Genomic DNA, 13,671 nt, shown 5'->3' with positions numbered 1-13,671 from the left:
TTCCGGCGCCATGAGCATTTCTGGACTCGCGCCGCCGCCCCCGTTCCTGCCTGTGCCTGGTCGACCTGCTGTTGCGTGGCCGCAATGGTTCCGCATCTTCGAGAACTACGTGCTTGCTTCGGGGGCCTCTGACTGCACGCCGGATCGTCGCAAAGCACTACTTCTTCACAGCCTCGGCGTAGAAGGTCAGCGCATATTTTACACATTACCACTTCCATCGTTGAACAACGTCAAGCTCGTTGAGCAACTGCTACTGAGAAAACGTCGGAAGATAGCAAGGGCACAGGCGACACAAGGCCTGAAGTATCGTCGTACGATATCGCAGTCGCCGCTCTGCATGCTCATTTTTCGGCAACAAGCAATGTTTTTGCCGAACGGAATCGTTTCAGTAGGCGAGTTCAGCAAGCTGGTGAATCAGTGAATGAGTACATCACTGCATTGCGGGATCTTTCTGCTACATGCTCTTTTCCTGTCGAAGAAGATTCGCTGCGTGACCAGTTCGTTGCTGGTATTTCGTCTCGGAGCTTGCGCGAGCGTCTTCTGCTTGAAGGATCGTCTCTCTCGTTCGCTGGAGCAGTACTACTGGCAAGGCAGTTTGAGCAGGCGTACAATGATCTGGAAGAATTTCCTTCTGTAGATGTTGGACGCATAAATACTCGTGGAAATGCGCCTACGCGCACACCAGAATCCGACGAGAGCTCGAAGTGGTCGCACAACCGCCAGTCTCATTGTTACCGCTGCGGTTCATCCCAGCACAATGCAGCACCAGTTCGCTGTCCAGCCAAAAGCAAGCGTTGTCACCATTGCGGTGTCATGGGTCACTTCCGCTTTGTTTGCCAGAAACGAGGCTCCGCTCCGGTGCGTGAGGTAGACAGCCAAGACTCTCCTAGCGAGGAAGTTTTGAGCATTCTGGCTGTGACGACGGCCGCTCGCTCCGCTGTTTACGTCACAGTTTCGATTGACCGTGCGGACATAACTTTCCTTGTAGATTCTGGGTCGTCAGTTTCCATTGTTGCACACGATCTTTTTAAGCGGTATTTTGAAGGCCAAGTACTTTTGGCCCCGACTGTTCGGTTACTGGACTATTCAAAACAGCCAATTCCGGTTCGTGGCTGTTTCTTCGCTGACGTTACGTACAAAGCTAGCACAACAAGCCTTCTTTTCTACGTCGTAGAACAAGGCACCTCGCTCTTGGGTATCGATGCCATCAAGGCCCTCGGTCTGCAGATTGATGGGTCATCCCTGCAATGCCTTGAAACGACGCTAACTTCTAATTCTCGAAGGGAACAGCGCCTGACCCGACGAAAGCCGTGCAGGATATTAACCTCCCAAAGGAATGAGTTGGCGAGTTTGGATCTCTTTTCGATCCAGGCCTTGGCCTCGCGAAAGGTTTTGTGCATCACGTCAAAACGCGATCCACGGTGCAGCCAGTGCAATCCAAACTTCGGCGCCTTCCGCTCTCGCTTACGACCATTGGTATCGGAAGAGCTCCATCGGTTGGAAAATCTGGACGTGATAGAGAGGGTGGAGGCATCTGAATGGGTGTCACCCATTGTGGTCGTTAAGAAGAAAGAGGGAGGTATTCGCCTCTGTGTAGACCTTCGACAAGCAAACAAAGCTGTCGTAATAGACAGCTTTCCCCTTCCTCATACAGAACAGCTATAGCATAGTTTAGTGGGGGCTACAAATTTTTCTAAGCTAGACCTCGCATCAGCTTACCACCAGGTCATGCTTCACCCTGCGAGTCGCGATTTGACCGCATTTATAACTCACGAAGGCATCTTTCGTTTTAAACGAGTGTGCTTCGGACTGGCTTCCGCGCCTTCTGCATTTCAGAGTATGATGTCCAAAGTCCTCCAAGGATGTAAGGGCGTGCTCTTCTATATAGATGACATTATAGTCTTCGGGCGGGGCCGGCAGGAGCGCATAGATAACCTTGCAGCAGTACTTCAACGCATTAAAGAGGAAGGACCCAAACTGAACAGCAAATGTATCTTCGATACGCAGGAACTTTCATTTTTGGGTCACAGGATCACACCAAGTGGTATTGTTCCGCTGGAGGAAAAGGTTGCTTCTATCAAGGATACACCGGCACCCACCAATACAGCCAGCCTTCGATCGTTCCTGGGACTGGTTGAATACTACCCTAGGTTCGTTCCCAACTTTGCCGATATGGTTGAACCGATGCGCGTTCTGCTTCGAAAGGGCAACCATTTGTTTGGTCTGGCGAGGTAGACTCCAGTTTTCGAAAGACCAAAGAGGCACTTGCGTCCAACATAGTCCTGCGGATGTTCGATGCATCTCTTCCAGTTGTTGTTTCCACTGACGCTTCAGACGGTGGGCTTGGAGCGGTTCTCCAACAGGTGGAGGGAGAGAAACTACGCACTGTCGCCTTTGCTTCTCGAGCGCTTTCATCTGCAGAGAGGAAATATTCAGTAGGAGAACGCGAAGCGCTTGCGTGTGTTTGGGCGTGCGAGAAGTGGCATGTTTACTTGTGGGGACGCCATTTCACGTTGCTTACTGACCATCAAGCCTTGGTCGCATTGCTGTCTATTCAAGGGCCAGGAAGGCGTCCTTTGCGGATAGCACGGTGGGCGGAGCGCCTACTGCAGTACAACTATACAGTAAAGTACCGGAAGGGTTCGCAAAATCGAGTAGCAGATGCGCTCTCTCGCCTCCCTGCGTCGCCTCCTCAGGAAGAAGAGACTTTACCAGATGAAACTGTATCAGTTGCCCTTATATCTTCTTGCATTACCAGGGAAGAGTTTAAACAGGCCCAGTCGGAAGACAGCACTCTGCAACGAATCAAGGCCTACATTGAATCGTCCTGGCCTGCGCAAAAATCTCTGCCGGGTGAGCTTCAACCTTTCCTCAAACTTCGCGATGAACTGTCAGTGGTGGACAATTTGATTTTGCGTGGCGAACGCCTTGTGGTTCCCGCATCACTTACAGCGCGAATAATTACCGCTGCTCATGAGGCTCACCCTGGAATTGTACGAACGAAAGCACGTCTGCGAGAAAAATTTTGGTGGCCAGCCATGGACAGGCAAGTCGAGCTAGCTATTCAAACGTGTAGTATATGCCAGGCAGCGGACAAGAGCACAAGGTTATGGCTGCACCATTGAACCCGGTCCCCTTACCAAAGGAACCGTGGCTAAAGCTTGGCATGGACATTGTTGGCCCATTTGAGAGAGCACCACACGATTGTCGATATGCGATCACGCTGGTCGACTACTTTTCTTAGTGGCCCGAAGTATACTTTTGCAACCAAGCCACAACACGCACAGTAACAGGCTTCTTGGTGTCAGTGTTCGCACGTGAAGATTACCCAGAGGAAATTGTTTGCGATAACGGGCCACAGTTTTCACCTCGAGAGTTCCAAGCTTTTCTGCAGGATCGCGGCATCCGCTTGCGGCATTCGTCCGTATACTACCCGCAAGCAAACGGACAGATAGAACGGTTCAACAGAGTTTTTAAAAGCTTTGTTCAAGTGGCTACACTCGAGCAGCGTCCCTTACGCCAAACGGTAACAGAATACTTGGGCATTTACCGTTGTACGCCGCATGCCACAACTGCAGTTGCTCCAGCACTTCTCCTAGCTGCATGGACGTCTACCAAGGACTCGGCTCGATGTCGTTGGGTATCCGTCAGCAATATTTGCAACCGACCCTACTTCAGAGCCCCACCGCCTACGCGAGCGGGTGAAGCAAAAGCAGCAATCCAGTAAACTATACACAGACGCTCGCCGGGCCGCAAGGGAAACCAAAGTGAATGTTGGTGACCTTGTACGAGTACGCAGACAAATTGCTTTTAAAGGTGACCTGGCTTTTAGCCGCCCAAGAAAAATGATAAGAAGGCAGGGGCAATCGTCCTTCCAACTTGATGATGGAAAAACGTGGAACGCTTCAAAGTTGTCAAGGATGCCACGAGCTTCTGCATCTATATGTGGGTGGGGGAAAAGGAAGAGACAAATGACACCGCTAGGGAAAGCAGCTCACCGCCTACCTTGGAGAGACCCGTTTCAGAAGCGCCAACCGGAACTTCAGCTGTGGCTGCTGCGAAGCAGCCGCCTATGTCACCAGTGACCGGCTGTGAGCCGGAAGAGACTTCGCCTGCCGCCAGTGGTTTCTCAGAAGCATCGGGACCTCAGCGTAGGGTACAGCCATCAAGGAATAGACGACCTCCAGACCGCTATGGACTCTGAGTACAGAAAGACACGTTTTGCAGTGAACATGAACGTGTCACAATCTGCACGAGTGTTGAGTTTGCTGACGTTGTGAAATATGGACATAAATGGAGTTGTATCTTGTTTTCCTCTTTTTGTTTTATATTTTTGTATTAAGTGCATAAGACAAGCACATTGTTGTTACTGTAAATATAATTCTGTTAAAGAGCACTAACGTACTACCCCTACTAAATCACTAACCCATGTAGCTGTCTTTTTTTTATAAGGAAGGGAATATGTTGTATATGTGGTTTCGGTTTCGGTTTGGGGATCACCTGCCGCCAGAGGCACCAGTGTCGCTATGTGTATATATATGGCTGTATGTGGCAATAAACCGGGATGGTTTTGGCTGCTAGCAGTTCGTGTACTTGGGCGGCACCCGCCGCTACAACAGTTACATAAGTTGAAAAGTATTGGATTCCGTGGTTCATACCATCAATTTCTTGCAAGCTAGCTTTCGCACCGTAAACAAGTAGTAAAAATTAAAGAATCATTTAGTACTTCCTCTGATATTCAGTGCGGTGTTCCACAAGGTTCTGTTTTGGACTGTTTTTGTTTAATATTTATGTAAATGATATGGTTAACCTAAAATTAAATGCAAAATTCTCTCAGTATGCTCATGACAGAGTTTTAGTAATTTCCCACGAATCAGCCTCACTCGCACTGAAAACTACTTCAGTACGATATCAATAAAATAGTAGGCTGGTTATCTGGAAGTCAGATATACATAAACACAGAGAAAAAAATGTGTTAATATATTTTAGAAATCCGCACAAGAGAGTTGATCTTGCCCAGTCTGTTCGTCTGCATGGTAGCATCTATGTCACTTGTGAATGTTCGCCACTACCCTACTCGAGCAGTGTTAAATATCTTGGCCTGTATCTTGATTCCAACATGTGTTGGTCTTCCCAAATTGACAATTTATTAGATCGACTCCGTTCACTTTCTCTGCAGCTTTATCATATAATATACACTAAATCGGCAAATTTGCGTCAGACTGTGTATAGATACTTAGGAGAATCTATACTTAGATACGGTGTTTCAGTGTACCGTTCTTGTGGGCTTTGAAAGATCAAGAAGGTAGATGGTTTTCTGTGCAGAATCTTCACTAATTTCTTGTATGGCACTTCTCACAAGAAATCCGACCACAAAACTAGAATAGTTAAAGCAGGAGTTATTCCTCTGCATTACTTGTACGTGCAAGTGGTAGTTCTCAGAAATTACTTGTAGGTGCTGTTTAAAAAGCTTGAAAAAAAATCAGTCAGGCGCATAGCGCGTTACAAAGTTCCTAGAGTTTATACCATCTATGGTAAAAGGTGATGACAGTTCTATATATCCTAACATTTCAATGAACTGCCTGCAAAGGTGTTGGGTTGTGATTCTATGAGAGCTGTGAAATCTGAACTGCAAGCGTGGATGGAAAGTTGCAATGAAGGAAATTACTGAGTTGCTTTGTAATTTTCACCTTGTTATTGAAATTTGTGTTCTGCTTATTGGCTGCTGATTTCCTCTGTTTTACATGATTATCAATAGGTAATTCGTTGACTTAACTAATGCAATGTATCGCCTTGTTTTGTTATAAACTTTTCTTTTTCTTTTTTGCTAAAAATTGCAGTTGTGTACTTTCAACGTTTTGTACTGACCGGGCATTCTTGTGACTGCCGTGGCGCGCCCACAAGCGCTTGCGCTTTTGCGGGCACACGCTATGTACTGTATATATATATATATATATATCTCAATAAAATTCATGTATGTATGTATGTATGTATGTATGTATGTATGTATGTATGTATGTATGTATGTATGTATGTATGTATGTATGTATGTATGTATGTATGTATGTATGTATGTATGTATGTATGTATGTATGTATGTATGTATGTATGTATGTATGTATGTATGTATGTATGTATGTATGTATGTATGTATGTATGTATGTATGTATGTATGTATGTATGTATGTATGTATGTATGTATGTATGTATGTATGTATGTATGTATGTATGTATGTATGTATGTATGTATGTATGTATGTATGTATGTATGTATGTATGTATGTATGTATGTATGTATGTATGTATACAAACCCATAAACATTGACGGCGCCGTGGCCGGGATGAAGCAGAAGAATCGAACTGCCCTGCAATCTTCGCTGATATGTTTCGGCAAAAGCGTCATATAAGTTTCTTGTGCTTCTGCAAGAAAATTTAAAAGCTTCTTCTTCTTTAAAAATAAAATATGCCTTCTGTCCTGATCATTACCACTTATCCTGACCCAGGTGCTTCCGATGATATGCCTTTACGTAGCTTTTTTTATGCGGCAAAAAGAAAAACACGCGAGATAAGAACAAAAGTGTCTGCTGGGCCTTTACGGGATTCAAAATATGTTTTTGCGCCGCTACAGTGAAATCGCATCCAAATTTCTTGTCATAATGTTCCGTACAAGCCTATTAACTGGCACTGATGCTTCGGATTGGAGAGTTGCGAATGCTAAATAAAACTAGGGCCTTATCTTTTACAAATTTTCGTCCAATTTTCCTTACATATTCATCTTCATGTAAACGCATCGAACATTCTATCGGCACATAAACATGAATTTAGAAAGGCCTTTTCGATCGTGACTCAATTTACAACTTTAGTTCACAGCTTTGCTGATTTTCTGAGCAAGTCAATGCAGATGGACGCTATTTTTCTAGATTTTAAGAAAGTGTTTCATTCATTTCATTTCATTTTCATTTATTCATAATCTTGCCATACAAATTATCAAAACACTGACTGAACCCACGGCCAGAGGCTAGTGTGGGGTTCAGAAACAAAATACATAATGGCAATGACACAGCACTTGTGTGAAATGAAAAGCAGAAAATCAACGGCGAAAGACAAAAATAGCGCATACAATGAGAAGAAAACAAAATAATGCGCATTTTACAGCCGAATGAGTAAAGATCTATCAAGAACAACACTGTAGGAGAAATACAACCAGAAAACGACTACCACAGAGGTCCAATAAGACTCATAAAATATGTTCGTAATGTTTTGTTTCATGGGACTGTTTTATTTCTGGGGGTAAAGATTTTGAAACCTTGGCTCCTGAAAACTGCACCAATCTTCCGCTGTAGATGTTATTATTCGGGGGGCAGATTAAAGTTACTATGTGTGAGGTCTCTTGTGAGTCGAGAAGGAGAGCGAAACAGGGAAGCATTGAAAGGTTTATTATATTTTAATATGTTACACACATCGCTATCTTAAATGTCAGCAAGTGGTCAAAAGGAAGGACATTTATTAACTGGAAAAATGATCAACTTGGCTCGTTATACTTGCTTTGTGTTGTAATTCGACAGCCCATTTTTGTTATCGCCGGATAGGATCAAGGTAAGTGTTGTATATCAAACTCCATGATTCTACACAGTATGTTAAATGACTGTTAATAAGGGCAAAATAAAGGGTACGCAGTGTATGTGTAATAAAACAATCGCGGGTCTGTAATAAGGCATAACAGCCAGAAGTCAAGTTCGAACAGACGGCGCTAACATGATTTTTCCAGTGAAGGTGTTCATCGAGAATGGCACCAAGATACTTAAGTGAGTGTGTTCGTTCAAGTGACTGGTCGTTAAATATAATGTTAATTTGGTTGCTGTCAATGAATTTTGCTCATGAGCTAAATACTATATATTTGGTTTTGCTTGAATTAATCGTTAGCTTGTTAGTAAAAAACCAGCTTGAAATTTTTTTGAGTTCAGCGTTTGTTTTTGCTTCTAAATCCTGATGGTTGTCAGCTGTAACTAAGATCGCAGTGTCATCAGCATGCATTAAAATATCAGAGCAACTTAGGGCTTTCGGCAAATCATTCAAGTATAACGAAAACAACACGGGCCTTAAAACGGATCCTTGAGGAACCCCGGTCTGTAAATATTGAAGTGATGATATAATGTTACTGATAACTACAGCTTGTTCACGGTTATCGATGTAACTAGAAAGTAAGTTGTAGACTTCACCGCGGAATCCATAATGGTTTAGTTTGTGGAGCATAATAGCGTGATTCACGGTATCAAACGCTTTCTTTAAATCAACAAATACAACGGCGGCCAGTTTGTTTTCATGTAATGCTGTATTAAGTAATTGCGTCAAGGTTAGGACAGCAGATCCTTTTGAATAATGTTTTCGAAATCCATGTTGCTGTTGACAGAGTAAGTTATGCTTTTCTAAGAATTTGCAAATATTGTCGGATAAAATCTTTTCGTAAATATTTTTAATACCACTTAGAACAGACCTAGTTTCACATGCCAAACTAATGCATAAGCTTGAATCTATCCGGCATCTTTCTTCCATAATTAACAGGAGTTCTGCTTAACTTTCTGACCGTGCACAATAAGGGATACTCAAAAATTCGCAAGTGCGCTTTCTCACGTAACTCTGCTGCCAAAGAAAAGAAGGCCGACTTCTCTACAAAAAAAAACAAAAACGCGTGGGCTACGGAACAGGCGCTAGAGGTGTGGACAGAATTTAAAAAACGTATTTGGAAAGAATCAAACAAAAAAACTACTCCGTGCATTGTTTCAGCTGGCAGCGCACGGTCCGCCATTTTTCTTTGGCGACGCGGTTATGCAGGAAAGCGCACTTGCGGGATTTTGAATCTACCACCCACGCACGACTGCTCTCTTTCATTGGTGGTGAGATATGGAATACTCGTCCACAAGAAATAAAATACGCTCAAACTTTTGCACTTACAGCTAAAAACTTCCTTCAGTGCATGCATTCACCATGTTAAAGGTCATCTGTCTGCTGTTCGCATCCGATCTATTATTGCAATATAGCATGCACGATATTTTCGAATTGAGGCGACTGTTCCTTGTTATACTATTTTTTGTCAATTGTATTATGTATATATTTTAATCTCCGCTCTTCCAAGTTTTTATTGCGCATGTGACTAAGTGTCTGCATTATATCATTTAGTTTTTTGGACCCATAAGTATACTAAGTCTACGGGTCCAAACAGTGCTGGACACACTTTTATTGTGTTTTTATGGATAAATAAAGAATTTGAATTTGAATATCCTCTATTCGTCAGGATTGTTGATCATTGTAAGAAACGCCTTCCGGTCACTTCTGGCGTACCGCAAGGGTGTGTACTAGGGCCACAACTCTCTTTGGTCTCTATAAATGACATTGATGATGTAATTAGTGAACCAGCGTCAATTAAGGTCTTACTGATGACTTCGTTTTGTTTTAATGAAATCAGATCCTGCGAATACTAATTCAATCTTAATTCTAACCTTTAGAACATTAATTTCTGATGCAGTCGATTGGAGATGAAGTCTAACATTGAAAAAGAGTTTGTTGAGAACGTTAATGAATACGAATACTAAGGTGTTACTGTAACCAATATTCTTAGCGGAATACGCTTATAACAAAAATATGTACTGCACCTTCACGGAAACTTTTCTTCCTCAGGAATAAATTAAAAGCTGCCCCTTTCAGGCTTTTAGCTACACATGCATCTTCAGACCGAAACTTGAGTACGCGTGCACCGTCTCGGACCCTTACACAAACATAATATCAATCCGTTGGAAATGATACAAACGAAAATCTGTTTGAGCCATCTTTAATTAATATCGTTCTACTGACTCTCCAACCACTCTGATGGCACTACACAACATAGCGACATTGCATTCATCATAAAAAATTCAAAGATTGAAATTTCTTTTCTTAATCAAAAGTAACAAACTCTTTATGTACCCTGATTTACTGATTAAGCCGATCACAACGCGACTAACAAGGCATCGTCACACGGAATCAATAAAACCATGCAGCGCTGGTATCATTGCTTTCAAAAGCCTCTTTATTCCCTCGCAAATTTACTCGAATAAACTTCTTCTGAGGTACTAAACAAACAGCATCAATGCCATTGACAAAATTTCTAATTGGGAGTTGCTGAGTTGTAGTTTCTCTTTATTACTATGTTTAATTGCACATAAGTTAGTTTCCTGCGATTTAATTAACCTTCTTTTTCTCTAGGTATTTCTCGCCTTTTCTGCTTTGGCCTATTTTAGGGTTCACAGTATTCAATGAATAAATTAATGAATAAACCTTAAAAGATACCCTGTGCTTGCGCGCTTCATGTGCCCAACTGCGCCGCGATTACAGCGGTGTCATCTGCTTCTTGTAAAGCGCTTCTACTTCGCGCATTTTGCGCTGCCTACGCACTTGTTTCCGAGATGAGCGGCAGCGGCTACTGACGGCGCGCTGGGACAACGCTCAGTCAGCAGCCGGTGGCGCATATCTCGGAAGTGCGCTCCGTCATTCACCGTTCTAGCCGCTCCGCGCGAAAGAGCAGCTCTAGTGGGCCGCCGTTGTAGTTGAGGAAGAAGTAAAGAAAAATAATAATTAGCCATTCATTAGATTTTCTAAGACATCTGCCCTCTGAGCAAATTGCGCCACACAGCGTATTTTTTGTAGAATTCAGCATTCTTTTGCACAGAGCGTCGATGAGCGGGCGCTTGTGAGCTGAGTGGTTGATTTATGTCGCTTCTCATATACCCGCCACGAAGTAGTTCTCGTTCTCAATACATTAAGCATGCCCTACTCAAGTAAGTCGAGGCCGAACATGGTCCTAACATTGGGAGTGGCAGAGGGCGACATTGGGAGTGCTTCCAAGGTATACCTATTGTGGCATTGCTAAGGCCAAACTAGAGGAACCCCAATAATGAGAAATTATTTGACGCTCAAAGACCGGGAGCTTCATGCAGACGCGGCACTGAAAGGAGACTATCAGTGAGGAGGCCCAAAGAGACATTTGGCTTTTTTGGCAGGCGACCCTAATGCCATCGTGGGAGGTCGGACAGCCGGGGTGGCCACTTCTAATTCTTCAGTGTCGGTAAATCTTAGAAAGGCTGAAATTCACTCTAATCATCTCCAGGCGCTCCAAAAGTTAGAAGGCAAAGACCACCAATGCCGGCTTGATTCTCGAACTGAACCTTGGTGAAGACTAACGTACTTTAAAGACAAGGTCCTTTGGAGTAATCAAGCCAGCGTCTCCAGAAATACATAGCGCCATGAAAACGCTGACGCTGATATTACTGCACTGGCGTTTGATCCCGAACATCTGACAGCGGGAGAAAAGTCCCGGTTAGTCGTGCTTATAAAGAACCACGTAAGCGCATTCTCACGGAATCGTCTTGACCTTGGTCAGTGTGATGTAGCAGGGCACTCCAGAAAAAAAAGCAGTGCAAAGACAGAGATATCCTACATTTTACGAGGAGACCTGGAACAAGTGTACGAGATGCTTGAAAAGGGCATCTAGAACCGTCAATGTCGCCTTGGGGAGCGTAAGCCTTGCTTTAGAGACACGGGATGGATTGAATCGGTTCATCAGAGACTATGGAAAACCTAGAAAAGTCACATGAATAGATCTGTATCTGCTACTGAACATTGAGACCCTTGGAATACAACGCTGTGCGCTGTATTTTTCTGCAGTCGACTTGGCATCACGCTACTGGCGAATTAAGATGAACTAGAGGGAGAGAGAGAAGATGGCTTTTAATACTACCAGTGTACAAGGGTCCTTATGACCCTTGTTAGCAGCGCAGCGAAATTCCAGCAGATTGCTGGTGCCATACTGTGTGGCAGCCTAGGAAAAACGTGCTATGCTTATCTGGATGATGTAATTACCTGTGGCGCGAACTTTGAACAACGTCTGAAAAATATTTCCCTAGTTTTAAAGAAACTGGGAGGGGCAGGACACAAACTGAAACCATCAAAATGATAATTCTTGGAAACCGATTCGAAATATTAAGGACACAGAGTGTCACAGCAAGGTGTAGCTCTAGACGCTGAGGACGAGGAAGAGGAGGACTTTTGAAGGAAGTTAGAAAGTTTCTCGGCCTGATTGGTTACTACACATGGGATATCGCTAATTTTGCAGGAATTGCAAGGCGACTTACCTCTTACAAAAAAAAAGACATCATTTCTGTGGGACGAGAGTCACCCGAATGCCTTTGGAGCGGAGGTGGGCCAATGCACTTATTTTTACTTTTTTTCCCGCACCATAACTTTTGAATTCATAGCATTCCCTAACCCTCATTTTGAAAATTTGTCCGCCCTCCCTCACCCTCAATTTTAAAAAATTTTTGGCCCTCTCTCGCCTTAACCCTTACATCGTGGGCCCTCCCCCACTCTCACTAACAGTTGCTTTAAAACTCGAGTTATTTTTTGTAGTCGGCAACTTCTGGCGACACTTCTCAGTAATAAACATATAATACAAGCCCTCAAGACACGATTAGGCGAGAGGCTAGATGATAATGTTGTTGTCTGTGGACGTGTGCATAAGTTGTTTGAGCAAGCACGTGAGAAAAAAATAGAGGAAGTTATTAGTTGAGTCCCAAATATTATTCTGCCTTTACTTCTGGCACGCATTGCAAGCATACATGTGCCCTACATTTATAACATTTCATTGTTAATCATATGCACTGCTAAAATGAGTCAGCGTGTTGTTTTGTCTGCGTACAAAAACTAAAATACGCCCAGAATAACCAGAAAACAATGCAGTAGCATTTACCACGACAATTACAATAAGTTGGAAGCACAGAACAGCCTCAGAGCCAGGAAAATTAGTAGGTCGCCTAACTACCATTACCTGGTGACATAGCGACGGCATTGGGTCTTCTGAATTTTATTGCATCTAATCTCCCGCCATTTCGTGCGGTTTGCTGCATGCAGACCACGTTTTCAAACTACAGCGTGAGATACTGGCAGTCTAACACGCGTGAACGCGGCTACGTGACGAGACGACGACATTGCAGGCACAGGTCGAGAGCCTCGCAGTTCGTACTCATGTATTACGCATTATCTGCAAGAAGCCTTCTCATCCTTTTGTGACGACGGCATAAATGCGTTGTGGGCTAAGTTAAAATTTCTTTGCGATTATAACATACGCAACTCCTGTCATACTCTTAAACGTGAAAGTTAGGTCTCCCCAAAATTTTGTCTGCTGGACCGCACAAAAATCGCTGATTTTAGGAGCTAAGTATGGCGTCAAGACTGTAAGAGACCATAAATGAGACCCCAGACGCGAAATGCCAGTTGACGACCAGAAACGCTGCTCATTGCTTCGGCCTGCATACCACTACCTCGATTAAACACAAACGCTGTTTCCCGCAGTAAACGGGGCAAGGTCACAGGTGTTTCCTCACCTTTTCCCGACAGCAGCCACGTCACACCTACGGCACCATCGAGCGCTGCTACGTTCACGATTGGCCGTTTGCAAGCACTGCTGTCGCGGTGCGCAAGTGCATTGCCACACGCACTACTTTCGTTAAGTGCCAAAGCAGTCATGCGCTCACCAGCACCGACCAAAAAGCCACTTATGCACGCAGGTACGTACGTAAATAAAAAGAAATACAATAAATATCCACGACTGAGAGCCCAACCCGCGGCGGCGCGAAGAGGCCA

Source organism: Amblyomma americanum, chromosome 2 (genome assembly GCF_052857255.1).
Source record: "Amblyomma americanum isolate KBUSLIRL-KWMA chromosome 2, ASM5285725v1, whole genome shotgun sequence".
NCBI lineage: Eukaryota > Metazoa > Arthropoda > Arachnida > Ixodida > Ixodidae > Amblyomma > Amblyomma americanum.
The sequence above is the reverse complement of the archived record's forward strand: the minus strand, read 5'-3'. Positions refer to the sequence as shown.